At 39.1% G+C, this 12,502-nt stretch overlaps 1 protein-coding gene across 2 annotated transcripts in view; it reads right to left on the reverse strand.

The window, feature by feature from the left end:
• Window positions 1-12,502, reverse strand: part of Bpgm (bisphosphoglycerate mutase) — a 49,786-nt gene that overhangs the window by 17,146 nt on the left and 20,138 nt on the right. Inside the window, exon 1 of one of the 2 annotated variants that reach the window (XM_027950125.2) lies at window positions 5,802-5,910. The exons of the other annotated variant lie outside the window; for it this stretch is intronic. The gene's annotated coding sequence lies outside the window, so the exon portion shown is untranslated. Of the gene's footprint in view, window positions 1-5,801; window positions 5,911-12,502 lie in introns of those variants that run through there. 2 annotated transcript variants of the gene reach the window in all.

Here is a 12,502-nt window from a genome sequence, read left to right on the forward strand (position 1 = left end):
AATACTTCCATCAGAAAACAAATTTGCTAAGCTTTCAGTGCCGCAGTTCCTCCAGCGCTTCTATTGTTACATCCTGTCTTGGTCTCTGTTACCCACCTGTGAAGTACTGTGGTGATGATCATGATGATATTAATCATAACAGCTAACATTCATATGGTACTTACCATGTCCTTGGGATTGTTTGAACCCTCAACCATCATTCCATGGAGTAAGTTCTATAATTACTCCATTTTACAGATTCAGAAACACGAGAAGAGGCAGGGCTGGAATTCAGTCTCAGACTGGGCCCCCAAAGCCTATACCTATGCTTTGAACCACTCTATTCCACTGCCACACATAAACCCAAGGGTCTGCCTTCAGTGTCTTTGGAAACCCAATTTTTCTCACTACTTTAATTGCACTAAAATGAATGAATGATATTCCCAAATATCCTTCAGTCTCCCCAGCCTAGTCAATTAACACATTCTGCAACATGGGTTGCAAACCCCATTAGGGCAGAGCACAAGTGTAGGCTTGTGAGGAACATGGACTCCAACACAGATTATGTGTTCAACAAAGCAGTAAGGAAAGGTGATGTGATTTTTTGTGTGTGTGTCTGTCTAAAGTTGAAAGTAATTCACACCATGAGAAGTACTTCAATCATAAAGGAGGTGGGAAGGGAGAGATTCTTTCTGAATAAGACTTTATGGACATGGCACTATAAGCTGGATTTGAAAAGTTATTTAAGATTTAGATTTATAGAAAAAAGGAAAGGAATTCTAGCCTATGGGGACAATGAAAGGAGTTAAAGGAACAGGTGCCTATACAGAATAGTAAGCCATTCAAACTAGCTGGGGTTATAATTAGGGTGACTATACATTCTGATTTGCCTAAAACAGGCCTGTTTCCTCCCCCAACATTATTACTAGGGCCCCTTTCACACTTAAATGTCCCATTTGGAAAATTATATGGTCATCCTAAGTATAGGGTAAAACAGGAAGTAGGAAGAGACTAGTCTAAAAAGATGAGACTGAATAGTGGCCCTCCTAAGGAGGACCTCATGCCAAGGAATACAGGTTCTTCTATAAATACTGAGACATCATTAAAGGTTTAACAGCACAAATTTTAGGAGGTTCAAGCAGCACTTACACATACAAAGAGAAATAGAAAAAAACAGTAGTGTGAATATTAGTGGTGAAGTTTTTACAATAATTCTGATAACACATAATAAAGACTTAGATTATGATTATGGCTGTTAAAATGGGAGAGAAATAAATGTGAAAGACACTAGCTCAACTCAGATGTTAGCAACTTTTTCTATAAAAGGTCAAATGGTAAATTTTTTAGGCTTTGTGGGCTATAAGACCTCTGTCATAATTATGCACAATTGTGTAATTCAGCCGGTGTAGCCGAATACAGCGGTAGACAATACACAGATGCATAAAGATGACTGTGTTCCCAGAAAACCTTTATGTATGGACTCCAAAATTAGAATTTCATGTAATTTTTGTGCATTAAGTATTGTTGTCATTGAATTAACTTCAACCATTTAAAATGTAAAACACATTCATAGCTTGTGGGTTTGTACAAAATCAGATACTAAGGCAGAAGGTCTAGGTATGCAGATCCCCCAGCATAGCTGGATCCCATACTTGGATCTACTAATCACATCAGCATTTATTATTTTAATTAAGTATCCTGTCTCAGGAAACTACCAACATTATTAAATCACCAGATTTTATTTTTGTCCAGAAATGCACAGTACCTTAAATTGAATCCCATTCATAATTGTTTTTATTCTTCACTGAAGATAATACTGAGCATATTTGAATCAGTTTGAATACCTGACTTTTGCTTAGCTGAATTATTTAGGAATAGGTTTAAGATAGAACTATGGATAAAATGTGATTCATCTTGTGAACTTCCTTCAAAATGTAATCTGTCACTCAGGCATGATTTACCCCTATAAGACATCTCCATAAATTATGGCCCAGTGCTTCCATTTCAGGGGACTGCATACTTGCTTAAAAGTAAGTGCTATGCAATTGACTTGGTAGAAAAGAAATAAATAGATGATTCAAAGGACAACCTGTGAAGGTGATTTATGATTTTTGAAAACCTTTCACTAGGGGCTGGGTTATAGCTCAGTGGTAGAGTGCTTGCCTCTCACATGTGGGGCACTTAGCACCACATAAAAAATAAATAAATGAAGTAATGATATTGTGTCTATCTTAAAAAAAACTTTCACTATATGTGTATAGAAATTCCATTTAGATTAACTATAAAGCAAAAAAAATTTCCATAAATGCCACCATAGCATTTATTGGGCAAGGAAGGGACAGAGAGAGTGGACCTAGGAATGATGCACATGCTAGGCACTATAATTACTGAGGTTACTTCATAATATTTTCAGAATCTCAGAGTAGTGTTAACATATGTAGCATGGCCATCTTGCTGGTGCTTCCTACTCCTGTCTCTTATTAAGCCATATAATTTCACATACCCTACTCCCCATACCTGGGGACCGACCGTCATATCTTCCAAATTAATATTCCTAGGACTTTGCTTCTTCCCTTCCTGAAGTGTTTCAAAATTAATGTGTGAGACTCCAGTATCACAAAGCATGAAAACGTAGGGCAAATTACAGGGTCAAGTCCAGCCTAAAAACTAGGTTTTCTTCCATTTCCAAAAATTGGGCAAGAAACTTAATTAACAATATAATGTTAAATAATATAAAATAAGGAACATAGGCCCAGAATAACTTTAATCCAAAGCTTATACTTGAAGATCAAATACTCATATTGTTTTCCTAGACCACTCAGATATTATCCTTTGTCCAAATCCTCACTGTACAGCTTTGAGCAACTTTTAACCCCCATTGAATTAGAAATATAACTTTATAGAAGATGGGCTGGCTATATTTGAGGACTGAGAAAGAAGTTAACCATGTCTCTGATGAATTAAAAAGGAACAGTTCTCAAGGGAAACTAAATGTGGTATTTAGTTCCTTGGAGCGTCAGTTATCTTAACCAAATATGCCTTCCCCTCAAATCAAGTACAATACCAAATGTTCAAATATGACTGTACCTAAAGGTACTTAATATTCTATGAACCATTATTTTCCCTAAAATTTTACAGTCACTTTTCCATTTGTATTTACAGTAATAAGAACATCTTTGGCTGGGCATGGTGGTGAATCCCAGTGACTTGGGAGGCTGAAGCAGGAGGATCACAAGTTCAATGACCAGCCTCAGCAATTGAGCAAGGCCCTCAGTAACTTAGTGAGACCCTGTCTTAAATTTAAAAATAAAAAGGGCTGTGGCTATGGCTCAGTGGTAAAGTGCCCCTGGGTGCAATCCTCAGTACAAGGAAAAAAAAAAAAAATCTCTTCACCAAGAGCAAATACTCTCACTCATGGTGTTTTTCAGACTATTCTTAACTTATATCGTATTCTAACATTCCCTTAACTGATCAGAATGATAAAAAGCAATAGGAGGTAGGATCCCAATCATGGGGAAGAGATATAAATATGTAATAAGATGAGAATTTGCCTGGGCCATGGAGTTTGGTTCAGCCTGCTTGGTATCACCAGTGTGCAAAACGCCCACTCAAGATCCTCTTTCCTATCTCTGGTTATTTACTTCCCTAGGTTAGTAACTCTGTCAATACAAACTGTTTCCCCCAAATCCCAGAAAGTGTGAAATCAAAAAATCCAAACACGAACTCACTCTTCTGCTTCTTGACAGTATGATCTTGAATAAATTCTTTGGATCTCACGTTCCACATCCATAAAATGAGGATAACAAAATTACTCTTCTCAAGGAAGTGTTAAGAGTATTAAATGAATTATGGGAAAATGCTCTAACAAAAAGTGAGTGGTAGAATGGAGCAGACACAGACTAACTCATGAAGACTGGCCCAGTTCCTAGGCCCTTCAAAGCAATCCTTGCCTGGCTGATGGTACTAATAGAAGCAAACTTTGGGAACAAAGCACAGTGATGGGTGAGGTTAGAGAGAAGTTTAAATAGTAAAAGGAAGAATGCAATCAAATGTGGTGGATGGAAGAGGGTGATGGAAACAGACAGTCCTAGAAGCATACTAAATACCAAGAAATATTCTGCAATTCAAATGCTTTAGTAAAGTGGTCGTTTAAAAAAAAGCATATATTTTCCCACATTTGTGGCCAAGCTTCAAAGAAAGGGTTCATTATAAATATCTTTTGTCCTGTTTCCCCATAAAAACATCCTCTCATACCAGATTTCATTCCAAAGGTATTCAAGAAACACTGCAATTCAAACATTTTCATATCCTCTGTTCTCTAGGCACCAGACACACAAAGACAAACGCACAGGTGAATTTAGATATATCAATCACTACTTAAAGTGGAATATACCTTTTAATCTCAACGAACTGTAGAAAGCAAAAGAGTAAGAAAGACTAAAAGATTTACTGAAACACTAAGAGTGGTTGTCTCTGAGTGGTGGGATTAAGCATTGACACCTTCTGCCATATTATACTTCTTCTGTGCTCTCCAGATTTTCTACAGTGATCTACTTGATTTGTTTTAGTTTACATATGGAACATGTTCTTAAAGCTGGGAAGTCTTATTTGCTAACAGATTTGATACAGAATTTACTGCAATATGATTTCACTTGTATATCTGTAATAAAACTATCACGTTTATTTTAAAATATACTAATATAGGCATGGGCCCCAGAAACAATCTAATGTAACTTCTGCTTTTTAAAGATGTGAAAATTAAGAGTCAGAGTTGAAACGATTTGTTTCAGATCACACAAATAAGTAACAGCTTCAGGACTAAAACCAAGGTATCTCAACTTCTAATTTGGAGTTATTTCTACTATGCCATTTGTTTGAATGACACTTCTCTAAAATCCACCATCATCTGGGGAGCATCTATGACTTGTGAGGTGTTACAGAAATACAGAAATGGAAAAAAACTTAGTCCCTGGGTTCAGAGTAAACAGTTTTAAAATAAAAGACCAACTGTCATGAGTTTTGCTTTCACTATAGAAAGCCTTAGTACCTATTAATGAAACTTCACATTTTTTTTTTTTTCCTGAAAGGTTCCACATGAAGTTAGTTAACACTCTGGTACCACTCACCAGCCATAAATCCTGCTTAATTTGTAAGGGAGGAGGTGTGGGAAGTTAAGTTAGCTAAAAACCAATTATCCTTCAAAGTCTAACTATGACCTTAACTTCAAGTACGCATTTCTTTCGACTTTCTCAGGTGCAATATCAGTCCCCATCCCGTGGAACAGAGGGAATTGCACTGACTTTTATTTTTAGTGTTTCTGTGAACCTGTGATTTGGCGCGCGAAACCACTGCCTTCACTCACCTCCCTTCCTTTCTTAGCGTTCTGGTAGTTGGTTTCGGGGTTTTTGTTGCTTGCTTGTTTTCCTATCTACTCACACTCACAGGACCAAGCCTGCCGCTGCCCTACATACAGTGGCACAGCCCTGCCTCCTTCCAGGGAGTCTGCTATGGAAGGGGCTCTGCCCCCGCGCCTCAGCCGTCCAGGAGCGCCAACCAGACACCACTACCCAGGAGGTTCCTCCTTTCAGCTGACATCACTCTCACTCACAGAGAGGCGCATGCTGAGAAAAGGGACAGCGGGGACGACCCTCGGGGATACCTGAGGGTCACAGCTTGACTGGTGGAGTGGTCGCCTGATTCCGACCAGAGACTAACCTGAAAGGACATAGGAACTGGCCTTCTCCGCACCTCAAAAATAAAACCCCACATCATTTAAATATAGAAACGTTCTCAACGGTAACACTGCGAACAAAACCACTCACCGGCAAAAAGACCACCAGCTCCAACTGCCTTTCCTCCGGGCCGCGAAGCGGGTGGCGCCTCCTAGAATTCATCTTTACGACCGGCATCGACGCTCTTTTCTAGCCCTGGAGCCAGACGGGGCAGGTCCTATGTCTCTGCCTATTGGAAAGGCAAGCTGTCGCTCATCCCTGGCTCCGCCCTACCCCCCGGGACTGACCACGGTCTTTTCCGTTCCCCAAATCCCAAGGGTAAGAAGCGAGGCGATGATTGGCTGTATGAGGAGACGAGCTCTCGTTTGGGCCAATAAGAATATGGTTTCAGAGCCGGTGGGCGGGCTTGGGCCTAGGGAAATGGAGAAACAAACCCTGGGCGTCGCCAAGGCAATAGGAAAACCCCGGAGCTTGCGGAGACCCAACGGTTTGAGATTCTAGAAAGTGTTTGGCGTCATTGGGAAACACCTGCCGAGGGAGAGAGGCGTTGGAGGAATCTTGGAATACATGAGGTGATATTCCTTTTATTCACGGGAAGTTTTCGGATTAAACCCTGGGGATGAAGCCAGGCAGGCATCGCAGAAGAAAGCTCCTTTATAACAAGCACTGGTGATTGTAACTCATAGATCGTGAATAAAAAGAAAGCTGCTCAGGTGCCCGATTTATAGGCAATAGCTCTCTCTTACTTTCTCTTACTGCTTTAAAGGCTCTCCTTTGGGTATTCCCTGAAAGATTTTAGCTGGGGAAGAAATGGTGAATGGAATTTCCTAAAAGCTTCTAGAACAGAGAATGGTAGGATGGCGTAGAATGGGAGAGAATTGTAAATTTGGAGGCCAAACAAGAGAAAACTATGAAAATGCTGGCTTGTCAGGCCCTGGAAGCTTCCAAGCAGGCTTGAATTTCCACACAAGGTTTGAAGCGTGTGTGTCAGAACTTTTGTCTGGGTGGGAAAGATAAGGAATGGTATTTTTGTCCAACCACATGGGAAGTTCCCCTTCTTGATTTTTAGAAGCTTTCCTGTCTATTATTTGGGATCCTTTGGATTTTTCCTGTTTCATTCTCAACAAGTCCAGTAGGTTTGTGACCAGCCAGCAGGTCCTCAAAGTAATTATATGCATGTTTTTGAAAAGATAATCTTACCACGTTATTTTATTTTTTACTGTGACACATTATTATTTGATCCCTCCGTGGTTCTCAAAGAACAGACCTTTATTCCGGGAGAACAGGAAGCCAAGGTCCGACAGCTTCTCGTAGGTGATAACCCCCTACCTAGTGATAGTTGGATTTAAATCTGCCCAAGATTAACTAGAATTCAGGTCAACTAGAGGAGGCAGCTTCCAAATCCTAGACACTTGTCCATTTGCTGTTTTCCCTTCCTTCATACCACATGAGGATGAATTAAGGAAACAGCTTTTCAGATGCTGCAGTGTAATATGTCAAAGCTGATTATTCCACGTGCCAGCTATGTATACTGTGGAGGATAAAGACAGTCATTCAGTGGGCTGGGGTGTGTAGAGCGCTTTCCTAGCTTGTGGGAGGCACTAGGTTCAATTCTCAGCACCACATATAAATAAATGAATAAAATAAAGATCCATCAACATCTTAAAATAATTTTTTTAAAAAAGACAATTATTTAGAGGTGGGAGTGGTGACACATGCCTGTAATCCCAGCAGCTGGGGAGGTTGAAGCAGGAGGATTGTAAATTCCAGGCCAGTCTCGGCAATTTAGTGAGGCTCTAAGCAACTTAGTGAGACCCTATCTCCAAATAAAAATAAAAAGGTCTGAGGATGTAGCTCAGTGGTTAAGCACCCTTGAGTTCAATCCCTGGCACCAAAAAAAAAAAAGCCATTCTTAAGTGGCAAAGTCTTATGACATTTGACACTTAGGGATACTGACTCTGGACTTATGAACACTTGCTCATTGGATTTAATTTTGCTGCTGTTATGGATACCCATGGAATACTAGTTTGTCACATATAGCCTTAACAATATCAAACATGCCCTTTAGAATCATTCATAAGTTACTTTGGTGTAAGATGGAAGCAATTACCAGTGATTCTGTTGGGTAGGAATTAAAAAGCAAATTTTAGTCAGGAGCAAGCGTGGTCTTTGTGACATAGATACACACAGAGACTAACAGAATTACAGTAGTCACTGTTTTCCTATGGCAGGACTGTTTCCATAGTTACCAAGATGTGATATGGTCATATCCTGGACCTTATGTTTTGATCTATTTGATGAAGCATGTCTCTTAGGAACTTTTAACTAGTGAGTTGTGACTCACAAAGTTTCTTAAACCCACCTAAGGCAGAGATGAATTCCAAAGCATTTTAGACTAATAAAGGGCCTTACAAAATAAACTCTAGCTCCTTGTTGTACAGGTAAAGAAACTGAAATTTAATGATTTGCTCCGAGGTTTTGGTTGGAAGCAGGGCTGGGACAAGGACCCAAGGTTGCTAATTTGTAATTTTAGTAAAATGTCCCCTCCTCCTGCTGCTTCTCTCCCAGTTCCCCTCCCAAAGCAATATATAGTTTTAAAACTCAAGATTATTCATTTTAACTTATGTTAAGACCAATTATGAGGAATTCAATTCTGATATAGTAGACATTAGGAAAATAACTTTTCTCACTACTTCAAACGACTTTTGATGTAATCCTGCTTTTATCCACACAAGAAATGAGAAAGCAATAAATTATTAAAGCCATGTTGTCTCTTTTTCTTTCTGTTATGTGTTAATATTTACCTATAATAATACTTGAAGGATTGTCTTGTTCATGACTTGAATAAAATACCATATTATGATAGTCAAAATAATTTTACAGCTATGTACACAGAGTCTTTAGCCTTTTCTAGGTTGAGCTGAACTGAGTCCATAAAGCATAAAAACACCATCCACTGACCTAGTCTATTCTACCTTTTCCTGGCCTGGCATAACCATTGTTTTTCTTCCTCCAGCAAACTCCAGAGTGAGTTAGACCTGTATCCCAGGTTCTGGACCGTCTCCTTGTCTTAACAATATCAGGATACATCATGAGCTTGTTTTTTGCTGCTGGTATCTTGTCTCCCACCACACCCACTACCTTTTTCAAAGTTAGATCAAAGTCTGCTACCCTTAATTTAGTGTAAATCAGCCAATGTTTATCTGGCCCCCACCATGAACCTACTTAATACAAGTCCCCCGCCCTTGCTAAAACTGGAAACTAGAAGTACTCTTACAGAGCATACACACACGCACAACTAGCTTAAGCTAGGCTGACCCGCTTGCCTGCATTTTCTCAGCAGTCTCTTAACAAGTATTTCTAAATCCACTTTTACTCTCTTTTAGGAAGCCAGGGTGATATTGGTAGAATATCTTTGTGATTGTGTCACAAGTAACCCCCCCATCTTCTCCTATTATAGAACAGTGGCCTCCCATTGCTCCTCTTTCCCTCCCCCAACCACCCCACCCCGTGGTCCTGGGGATGAACCTGGAGGCTCTGTACTACTGAATCACATCTCCAGCCTTTTATGTTTAATTCTGAGACAGGTTCTTGCTAAGTTGCTTAGGGCCTCCCTAAATTCCTGAGGCTGGCTTTGAACTTGTTTTCCTCCAGCCTCGGCCTCCCAGCCAGTAAGATTACGGTTTATGTCACCACACCTGGCTCCAGCCCTTTTTAATTTATTATTTGGGGACAAGATTTTGCTGAATTGGTCATGCCTATCTTGAGCTTGAAATCCTCCTGCCTCAGCCTCCAGAGGAGCTGGGATAATACACCTAACCCTATTGGTTCTCACATTGAGCTTCTTCTTTCCCATGGTCAGTCGGCCTTTTCACATGTATTTTCCCTATCTATCTACCCCACTCCCTTGGTTTAATGAACCTGCTATTCAATATTTCAATATTAGTTGAGTGATCTTTTCTCTAGGTAAACTTATTCCTGCCTGGATTGTATCTCCTAGGTTAATTACATATGGTAACGGTATCATGCACATCTTCTTCCTAGAACTTTACATACATATATTTACATTGTACATTATCTGTCCCTTGTGGTCTGCAAGCTACCTTAATATATGAATCCTATCGGTTTAGTTTACAACTGGTCCACATTATTGGGTATCAGGAGCTCAATAAATGCATGCATCAGGGAAAGAGAAGATTATGCTCCCTCCACCTTTTCTCACTAGAACTTCATACAAATAAATAAGCACATGTCTTTTTAAAAAATTATCCATTCAGATCCTAGGAGCTTGTTGAGATAAATTATGATACATGCACACGCACACACACTTATAAGAACTAATATTAAATTTTATATGTGTAGACTCAAACTGTTAGATCTGAAAGAAACTTGAGAAATCATATAATTTATATCCCATATTTTTTCTTTCCTTTTTTTTATGTGTGTGGGTCAGGATACTAGAAATGGAACCCTGGAGTGCTCTACCACTGAGCCACTTCCTCAGCCACTTTTATTTTTTATTTTGAAACGGTTGCTAAGTTGCCCAGCCTGACCTCAAACTTGTGATCCTTCTGCCTCAGCCTCCCAAGTATCTGGGAGTGGTTACAGGTATGCACCACCTTGCTCATCTGAAATCAAATTCTTTAGCTTACACAAAAGTGAGAATTTGTGATATTTGTCTTTTGGAGCCTGGTTTATTTCATAACATAATGACCTCAGTTCTGTCCGTTCACCTCCCTTTATTTTATATTTGAGAAGAACTGAGGCCCAAAGTGGTTGAGAGAATTGCTTGTGAACAAGAGCACTTAAAACTCAGAATGAGAATGAAAGTTTCCTAACTCTCAGGTTGAATCTCAAGTGCAAATGTTTTACTGCGGACTAATAATGATACACCAGGGGCACAATGGGACTTATGGGTTCAAAGAAGTACAACATTGCAGTGGGTAAGGGGTGTGGACTCTACTCTGTACCAACCATGTGATCTCAGGCAAGTTGTTTAACATCCTTGCCTTATTTCTTTGGCTGTATAAAGGGCATAATGGTAGCTACCTTATAATTATTGTGTATTTTAAAGAGTTTATATATGAAAAGAGTTCAATAAATTTTAACTTTAAAAAGTTTCAGTGATAGGGCTAGGGTTGTGGCTCAGTGATAGAGCGCTTGCCTAGCACGTGTGAGGCACTGGGTTCAATTCTCAGCACTGCATGTCCATCTGCATGTCCATTTCCTACATCTAGGAAAAAAAATATTCAAAAAAAAAGTTTCAGTGATAGACTAAGGACCCAACTGGGAACTCAGTTGGTAGAGTGCTTGCCTTGCATACATAAGGCCCTGAGTTCAATCCCCAGCGCCACATACACACACATCAAAAGGACCCAATATAATTTCTTATGTATAGAATGAAATCACCTTGTCAATTTTTTCTTCTAGGGAAAAACAAATATAGCATGCAACTGGGAGGCCCTCTTAGGGCAATGAAAGGCTGGTTCTAGCAGATAAGGTTTCAGCAACTGCGCTAGGTAGAGAAAGGCATATGATCGCTTAGTCAAAACAAGTGCTGGGCCACAGATGCTAGTCGGCGTAACTGAAGCCTGAGAGGTTTGAAAAGTACGCAGAGGGGAAAACATTTTTAAAGAAATCTAAAACAGCATGAAAATCATAACAGAGGACAAAAGACTTTAATGATGTAATTATCTTATATTTCTAAGTGAGCTCTTTTAATGTAAAATGTTTTCCCAGGGTGTGAGCATTAAAAATAGAGTCCTGGGTAGCACCTTTTTAAATGGCATGTTCTCTACTAACTTTGAGCACTGTTATTTCTACTACTTGTAGGTGCTGTTTTATGTCGGAGGGAATTACTTAACTGATGAATCTTTGTCTCCAACATGAGGGAGACAAAGTACTTTCTGTGTCCCATCTGAATTCTCAAAGAATCCTTATAAAATAAATTTAGGAAATAGCTTGATTTGCTTTATCTACTGGTAACTTTTCAAGTAAGAATAAGAGTAAGTGATTCATTACCAGTGTTGTATCGTCAGAGAGAGAACTGAATTTTGGTCTCTTCCTGCTAGGTGAGTGTCCTAACTAGTGTCTGACATTGCCACTCTGTGAGGTGTCAGACAAGAGAAACAGATAAGTCACTTGGCAACCAGGGCATTAAAAGTTAACAAAAAAAGGAAAATTCCTCTTCTGCCTGGTGCTCTGTATACTAATTATGAGTTAAAAAGTGATGTAATGGCAAAGACTCTGAAACATGGTGATTCTAGGTAGGATGATGTGCCAAAACTCAGGGTGTTGTGATCCATGATCACTTTGATAGTAGAAGCAAGGACTTCCATCACTATTAGAACACTAAGCAAGTAAGGGCCAGGAATCTTACCTTGCTAGGGTTTTTCTGCTGTAGAGAAATATTTTTAGAACTAATAGGGATCTGTGTTCTCAGCTCCATATCCAGCTATATTGAGCAAAACAACAATAGGCCATCCTCAAACAAAATATTATGTCAAATGTTTTCCATGTATATAAGTATATATATATATATATATATATATATATATATATGTATATGTATATATATACACACACATATATATATACTTTTTATATGTGTATATATATATATATACATATAAATATATATCCCTCTTTTCTAAATTTATCTATCTCCTTAGACTTTGTTACATCTCCATCTTCTCTCTAAAAATGGGGGAAGAATAGAAAAATAAGTAAAACCCTCAGATCTCTGAATCTGAGCTTAATAAACATATCAATAAGCAACTAACTATTCATCA

The sequence above is a fragment of the Marmota flaviventris genome, chromosome 1, assembly GCF_047511675.1.
Source record: "Marmota flaviventris isolate mMarFla1 chromosome 1, mMarFla1.hap1, whole genome shotgun sequence".
In the NCBI taxonomy this organism is placed as follows: domain Eukaryota; kingdom Metazoa; phylum Chordata; class Mammalia; order Rodentia; family Sciuridae; genus Marmota; species Marmota flaviventris.